A 9,126-nucleotide genomic window follows, 5' to 3' on the forward strand; every position below is an offset into this window, starting at 1 on the left:
AGAGAGAAGGAAAAGGAATTCTTTTGTAGCTACTTCAAATGGTAGAGATTTTTTGAGATTATGTTATCTTAAGTCATGTAATTGCATAATTTTCTCTTTTATTTATATCTTATCTCTGTACAAAATAGGCCAAGTGAACCCAAAAGGAAAAGAAAATAACAAAAATAGAAAACAAAAAAAGGCCTAGTCCAAAGGATCCGCCTCCTTTTATATATCAGCCCTAAGAAGTAGGGTTTTCCATTTTGAGCTCGTGATCATCTCCTGAAAGAATAAATGAAGAAAAATATAGAAAATTTTCTTCTTGTATATCTCAATGAAAACTATACAATTAGGTTGTATTTATACAAGTAAGATGACATCTAATGGTAAACCCTAAAGAATAAAATATTCTCAAGATCAAATGGAAAAGGAAAAAATATCAAAAGAATATTTACATGACAAAATTAGAAAAGGAAAAGGAATATCTCCATATCTCCTATGTATGTGCAGAATATATGAAAATAAATCCAACAACCTCCCTCAAGTTGGAGGGGAGGAAGAAACCCCAAACTTGCCTAAAAGCTGATGATGCACGGGTCTGGTCAAGGACTTGGTAAAGATGTCAGCCAACTGTGAAGAAGATCTGACATAAGATAAAGAAATTAAGCCGACGAGATACTGTTGACGGACGAAGTGACATTCAATCTCGACATGCTTTGTCCGTTCATGGAAGACTAGATTTTTTGTGATGTGAATCACAGCAAGACTGTTAGAGTGAAGAGGTACTGGCAAGGAGATTGGAACTGAGAGATCATCAAATAGGTGAACCAACTAAGCAAGCTCGGCTACAACCCTCCTCATAGATCTATACTCAGCTTCAGCAGAACTGAGAGAAATTGATGTTTGTTTCTTAGATTTCCATGAAATAGGAGAAGACCCGAGAGAAATATAAAATCCACTCACTGATCTTCGTGAATCTAGACAAGTACCCCAGTCAGAGTCACAAAAGGCCATCAATTTGAAAGAAGCAGATATATACATAAATAGACCAAGACCAGGATCTCTGAGCAAATAACGAAGAACCCGTAAAGCAGCTGCAAGATGAGGTTCACGAAGATTTTGCATATATTGACTCAGATGTTGCACTGTAAAGGATAAATCAGGCCTTATATGTGTCAGATAATTGAGCTTACCTAATAAACGCTTGTATAAAGTAGGATCTTTTATGGGAATCCTTTTATTTGCTAGTAACTTGACATTAGGATCCAAAGGTGAAGAAACAAGAGATAAATGTAGAGAATCAAACTCCTGTAGTAAGTCCAATGTGAATTTCCTTTGGGAAATAATCATACCAGTAGGTTCTCTCACAATCTCCATCCCAAAAATATAATGCAACTGACCAAGATCTTTAATTTTAAATTCTTTGTCCAGAAAAAGTTTTAAAGCCTGCAATTCAGCTTCATTGTTTCCTGTCAACAATATGTCATCCACATATACTGCCACAATAGAAATAAAATCGACAGATTTCTTAAAAAAAGAGAATAATCATTCATAGAATGACTAAAACCTTTAAAATTGAGTGCAGAAGTGAGATTAGAATACCATTGTCTGGATGCTTGCTTAAGTCCATAAATGGATTTTTTAAGCAAACAGACATGGTTAGGAGAAGGAGGTGCAAGACCGGGAGGAAATTTCATGTAAACCTCTGCATTTAAATCACCATGTAGAAAAGCATTGTTCACATCTAATTGAAACACACCCCATCCATTCTTCAGTGCAATAGCTAAAATACACCTGATGGTGGTCATCTTGACTACTGGAGAAAAAGTTTTATTATAATCAATACATTCTCTCTGCACATCACCTCTAATGACTAATCTAGCTTTTAGTCTTTCAATACTTCCATCAGAGTGTTTCTTTACCTTATAAACCCATTTAGATGGCAGAGCCTTCTTACCTGTAAGCAGCACAACAACATTCCATATGTTGTTAAGGTTTAAAGTTGTAAGTTCTTTATCCATGGCTTCCTGCCAACCCGGATGGTGAGCTGCCTAAATATAGCTAACAGGTTCCTGTATACTAGTAATGGAATTGAGCATGACTTGATTGTTAGAAGATAAATCACTAAAAGATAAAGACTTATGAGTAACAGGACTTAGGAAACAAGAAGAAGTCACATCAGTAAGATGAAGAGCATTGCAAATATAGTCTTCTAAGTAATTAGGTTTCTTGTGATTTCTGGAAGATTTTCTGAGTATAGTTTGAACAACAGGTAATAGAGAAGAAAGTATAGGGGATATATTGATATGTGAAGTAAATTGGAAGGAGACGGAGATTTAGAAGGACTAGTAGATATGGCGACATTATCAAAATCAGAAGAACAATCAGAATTTGATGTGGAAAAATGAGATTCTAAGGGATAATCAGAAGAAATGGTAGTAATAGAAGGAAATAAAGTAGAACGTAAATCAGATTGTGAAGACAAAGGAAAATACTCTTCATGGAAAATAACATTTCTAGAGACTGAAATTTTCTTGCTTTGTAGATACAACACTTTGTAGCCCTTTTTTCCATATGGATATCCTATAAACACACAAGGTGAAGTTGTATAATCAAATTTAGTTCTATGCAAAGGAAGAGTAGAGACAAAACACAAGCAACCAAAACACTTTGGATGAGAATAAGATGGTTTAACTTTGAACAGAACCTCAAAAGGGGTTCTTGAATTCAAAACACTGGAAGGAAATCTATTTATAAGATAAGTAGCAGTTAACAAGCATTCCCCCCAATAACCAATATGAAAGCGGGATTGATATAAAAGAGCTCTTGATGTTTCCAATAAATGCTTGTGTTTTCCCTCCACTACTCCATTTTGTTGCAGAGTGTGGACACAAGGAGTTTGATGAATAATTCCCTTGGAAAGAAAAAAATTAGATTGAATTTTTCCACAACCTAATTCAAAAGCATTGTCAGCTCTGATAATTTTAACTTGGGAATTGAATTGTCTTTCTACCATAGAAATAAAAGATTGAAGGACAGAGAAGGCATTTGATTTAGTCCCAAGTAGATGAGTCCAAGTAGCTCTACTAAAATCATCAACAATTGTAAGAAAATACCTATACCCATCTTGTGTAGTAGATTTATAAGGACCCCAAGTATCCACATGAATTAAGTTAAAAACAGCCTTGGTACAAATAGCACTAGAAGGAAAAGATAATTTTGATTGCCTTGCCATAGGACAAATAACACAAGGAGAAGAAAACTTTGAATAAGATTTAGAAAATTGAAAAACCTTCATATTACTCATTGGCATATGGCCTAATCTATAGTGCCATAACTTCTCTTTTACATTGGAATCAAAGAAACTAGAACAATAAGTAAACACATTTATTAAAGAACTTGAAAACTATAGACTATGAAGACTGGAACTAGGTAGGCTCTTTGTAGAAACTGTTGGCTGACTTGACTTGAAAATATATAGACCTCCTTGTTCTTTACCAAGCACCAGATGCCTCTTCAGTGAAGGGCCCTATAACATGAAACAAGCGTTAGGGGGTAAAAAACACATATTTTTGAAGTTGTTTACATAATTTGTGAATCGAGATAAGATTAACTCTGGAAGAAGGAATATATCACGCCCTAAGCCTACACCCTGGATGTGACCGACACTCGGAGACCATCGCTGGCCCCAAGAAAACCCTTGTCCTGGCTTACTTAACTCAGCGGAAGACTTAACTCAACAAAATAAACTTAATGCAATAGTTTAAATGATAACATCTTAGCCAAAATGGCAACTTATGTCTCAAAACAAAGTATCTGCAAATACATAGATGAGAGACTCAATGCTAACTGTCTGACTGTCTATGAAGCCTCTATAATACTGAGATGGATGTTGGGACAGACCCTACAACATCGTAATAAAGCAAAACTAGGAAAGCGAAATAACAGAGTCCTCTGAAATGCAAGAAGGCTCACCACTGACTCTGGAGTGCTCAATTGGATCAACAACATGCTGGATGCTGATCCTGGTTACCTGTGCCTGCATCATAATAAGATGAAGGCCAACTGGCATCAGTACATTGAATGTACGAGTATGCGAGTTGGAAAGCTAAACAACAACTTAAGCTTGAAAGGAGTACAAAAGAACACTTACCTTGGCTCTGTTTAACTCATGAACAACTGAACTCAATATAAAGCAATAAGACACATGCAATATATATATAAAGCTTGTAAAACAGTGTAAACAACTTAGTTCATTAAAGATAAAGCAATAACAAACTCAACTTTACTTAAATATAAAAGTAATATAACTTTTGTGGGAGATTCTCTAACCGACAACCACCACTATGAGCCTAAGTGGTGATAAAACGTCTTGCCCACGCTGCCAGAACTGTCATCTACTTTGCGGTCATATAGAACGCTTAACTTAGTGGATCCACTAGTCTATGCTAAAAGCATCTTAATGAGTCATTTAGAAAGTATGATCCTTTACTACCCATGATGACTACATGGTTTATGAAGACTTGAGTTAATATGAACTCGCATCCCCATATCGGTGCTAAATACTACTCCCAAAATATACTTAGCTCATATGTTTGTAAAAACAAAACTCTTTCTTTGAATTGAGATAATTACTCAAAACTTAGCTTAAAATCTCTCTTGGAATCGATGTTCCCTTTCTTGCTCAAATGTGAAAACATTTATAAACTCTTTGGGAATACTTAGTCCCCTTATAGCTTTTTGAGAAATGAACTCAACTCTTTACTCTTTGCTTAACTTGAGACTTGAACCTTAAAACGAAGTTAAAGCGTTTGTTAAAGACTCTTGAAAACTTTAAGAAACTTGGCTTTGACTTGCTTCTTAACTTCTAGACTTTGACTGTTAACTTCTTTGACTTTGATCTTAACTTTCCTTGAATTGGATTATGGATTCAAGGTTCATGATCTCATGTTGATGGATGATTTCATGATGTTTAGATGTACCTTAGAGTGTTGGAAACAACTAGAGAACATAGGTACATCGCTTAGGAACAAGTACGAAAAGGTGGGGAACGAATGGGGAGAACTGGCGTCTCTGGTGCTCTGAGAGGAGCGGGGCTCCAGCCCTTAAACCTCAGAGGAGTCTGGCTGGCGCTCTGGCAGGCGCGGCGCCCCAGCCCTTTTTGCTCAGCGACTTCCGACTTTTCTCTTCCGTTCTTTCTCTCTAAACCTCCCTAACTTCGATAGTTCCTTCCCCAAACACTTAGGATCAATTGTACCCTCAATATACAACCAATCTAACTCGAAAAACAACTCGAAAACATGAATCAACTCACCCCCAAGCATTAACAACTCAACCAACAAGAATTCTACAATTTGTTCTTCAAGAACCTTACTTCTTCAACATGTAAACAACTCAAAACAATTGGATTGAAACAAGTTGGTGTATGGGTGAACTAACCCAACACAAAAAGATCTCACATATGTTAATAGAGATCACCCCTGACGAATTCCACTCGCAAGCTTGGATGATCTTGACAAATTCTTGCCTTTTTCTCCCTTTCTTTCTTCTTTTCTCTCTTCTCCAAGCCCTAAGCGTATTTCTCAATTCTCAAAACTGAATAAGTCATGTTTTTACCCCAATAAATGCCTAAAAGCAAATTAGGAAATTAATTAGAGAAAAGACTGCTTTGCCCTTCCCTAAATCCGGATTGAGACTTTCCACAATCCAACAACCCAACTTCCAAAAGGCGTATCTCACTTATACGATGTCAAAATCATGCAATCTTGGCGGCGTTGGAAAGATCTCTCCAAGGGCTTTCCAACCATTTCAAGATATGTTACTAAATCTTCCTGAGCTAGGAGTTATGACCGTTTGAAAATGGCCAAAATCATTTTCTTAACTTAGACAATTTCCAGATTTCCTTATTCTTTCCAAAAACCAATATTTTCATATTTTAAACTCTTTATAGTCGTTTCTAGGTGCGAGATGTTACAGAATATAGAGAACATTTTGTAGAACTAGGTTGGATAAAAGAGAAACTGTTTCTGAATGAGTAACCTTTACTTTATGAGAATTTGGTAGAGTTACCATGATTGGTTTAGGTAAAAGATTGAAATTAGTGAAAAAACTTCTATCAAAAGTCATTTGCTCAGATGCTCCACTATCTAATATCCAAGAACAAGTGTCAACTTTAAACAGGTAAGCATAAGAATTAAAGAGCTTGGTCATACCAACACAAGTGAGGTTTGCAGATGCATTAGTAGACCCATCATTCTTTTAATTTAGTTTCTGCAAAAGTTGCAAAAGTTGTGCCACATTTTCTTGACTGAGAGAATTCACATCTGAATCATTTTCCACTCCTTGATGAGTACCTTCTCCTGTACTAAAAACATTGCTGGCAATAGTATCCTTTTGATACTTCTTAGATTTAGTGAACTTGAAATCTAAAGGAAAACCATGAATTTTATAGCACTGGTCAATAGTATGTCATCTTTTTACAATAGTTGCACACCAGTGAATTTTCTTAATGGGATTTCCTTGTTGAGTTTTGTAATCATTGAACCTTCTTTCTCCTGCATTACCGACAAGAAAGGATGTTGATTCTCCTGGACAAGCAGGAGTAGCATGAATTTCCCTTTCTTTTTCATCTTGAATAACAAGAGAATAGGCCTGACCAATAGTAGGAAGAGGGGAAGATAACAAAATATTACTTCTAACCCCTATGAAAATGTCATTTAGACCCATAAGAAAATGAAGAAACCTTTCATCTTGATGAGCTTTTATACTTTTTTCTTTTGCTCTACATACAGACTCACAACTACAAGCAAAAAAAGTGTTTAGTTTATCTAACTCATCCCACAAACTCTTCATGTTTGTGAAATATGCAGAAATACTAGAATCTCCTTGAACTACAACATTTAAATATTTTTAAAGTTGAAATAATTTGGCACCATTAGCCTGACCAAATATATCTTCCAGGTCAGACCATAAGACTTTGGCGCTTTGAGAGTACAAGACAGACTCAACAATTTCTTTTAAGAGAGAATTGAGTAACCAGGTCATTACATCTTGACCAAGCCTTTTGAAGAGTTATAGCAGTAGGAATAACTAGGGATCCATCAATGAATCCTAGTTTGTTCTTCGCTGAAAGGGCTATAATACCAGTCCTTCTCCAGCCACCATAACTCCTACCGTAAAAAACAGTGGAGACAAGGTTCATGCCGGGATAATCAGAAAGGTGAATGTAGAAAGCATGTGATGAATCCATTGCATTAATTGCAGGAACTCTATCACTCGTTTCTGTGATTTGAGTATTGGATGATTCAATTTCAACCATTTTTTAAAGTAAAGAAGAAAAATGAAAGCGGAAGACTAAAAAAATTAAAATTAACACTGCTCTGATGCCATGAAAGAATAAATGAAGAACAATAAAGAAAATTTTCTTCTTGTATTTCTCAAATGAATAAAACTATACAATTAGGTTGTATTTATACAAGTAAGATGACATCTAATGGTAAACCTCCTAAAAGAATAAAATATTCTCAAGATCAAATGGAAAAGGAAAAGATATCAAAAGAATATTTAAATGACAAAAGTACAAAAGGAAAAGGAATATATCCATATCTCCTATGTATGTGCAGAATATATGAAAATAAATCCAACATCTCCCTCTGTATCGCCACTTGGAGCTTCTGGTAACTTGAGCTTCATGTTCCTCTTGTTGTGGGTCATCAATACTTATTATGACGATAATGAAACTTCTTTTTTTTCTCAGCTCACAGATGTAACTATAGTTTTCCTTTGTTCTAATATGATTTTGTTCTTTATTTCTTTCTAATCTTCGCTTCCTTATCTGTAGAGGTGTATTCCGATGGATATAGTGGGTTTCTAGGTCGAATCGAGAGAGAAATCCACTATCAGGGAAAAGTTTCCAAGGTCGTTATTGCATAGAGAAATAATGCATCGAAACTGTGAACTTCCAACAGCTTACAAGGTGTTCTTCTTCATCCATGTGTTCCATTCTGAAAAATTGAATGAATCTGGGTTGTTCACCAAACCTCTTCACCTCGTTATTGCAGTTTTATCGTCAACTTCCAAACATCATTCAGGTATTGTGGTTAGCATCAATTAGATTCTTTTTCTTAGATCTAGTTATCAACATGCTAAATCCTCTAAGAAGATTAATACCACCATTGACATTTTAATTCTCAAAAATATTTCTAATTTTAAATGTTTTTAGAGGTTGGAATCGAGCCGCTTTAGAACGATTATGCTTCATCTGCTCATACTTGTCAAGGATGTATGGACCAAGCTGAAATCTTCATGCCAAAAAGGGCTATGATCATGATCTTATCTCTTTTAATAACATATTAAATAAGTACACAACTAAGTTAGATTTTACAGGTGTGTAGTATAGATACATGATTTTTGACCCTTTCGAGTTTCAATTCATAGTTTAGCTTTAAGTATCTATTTTAAAATCTTATTTTTTTTAATTCTAGTTTTATTTTTTTAAGAACCAATCCTAATTTTCCACCTACCCCAAGATTCCTCAAACAAACTCATCATTACTCCTTTTTCTTGCTCACTAAGGAAGAAAGAGCTACAACAAGTTCTTTTCTTGAACAATGAAATTGCAATAATTTATTGTAATTACAAAACTACCCTAATATAATGGGCCCAATTTGCAAGCAACCATGTTGATGGCGAGCTGCTTGCTTATTGGTCTTTCTTAGATAGTACTAGTAAAGGTACAACATGAGCATCTGTGACACAAATATGTACAACAATGAAATACTAAAATTCAAGATTGATCAGAAAGTTTCTCTTCAACTAAGGGGGAAAAACAGCTTGAAGAGTGACAAAATGACTTGCACAATTTGATAAGAGTTCCAAAGACAGTCTCATTTTTTTTACCACATCTGCATCTAATGTGCCAAATAAACAAAAGAATATTACAATGTTGTTTGGTGGAAAGAAGCACGGGATGAGCTATGGTGGTCTAAGATGCGGAATTGCGAAGACTCATGGATTGTCGGACAATTATTATATGGATAGCTTCAACACTTCATGCAGGAAGAAATTTCGGGCAGTGAGACCAAAACATTGAAGTATGTTGAATGACTCGGGTACTCCTTTTGTAGTGTGATGTTTACGTTGCACTTC

This window comes from Solanum stenotomum, chromosome 4 (assembly GCF_019186545.1).
Source record: "Solanum stenotomum isolate F172 chromosome 4, ASM1918654v1, whole genome shotgun sequence".
NCBI lineage: Eukaryota > Viridiplantae > Streptophyta > Magnoliopsida > Solanales > Solanaceae > Solanum > Solanum stenotomum.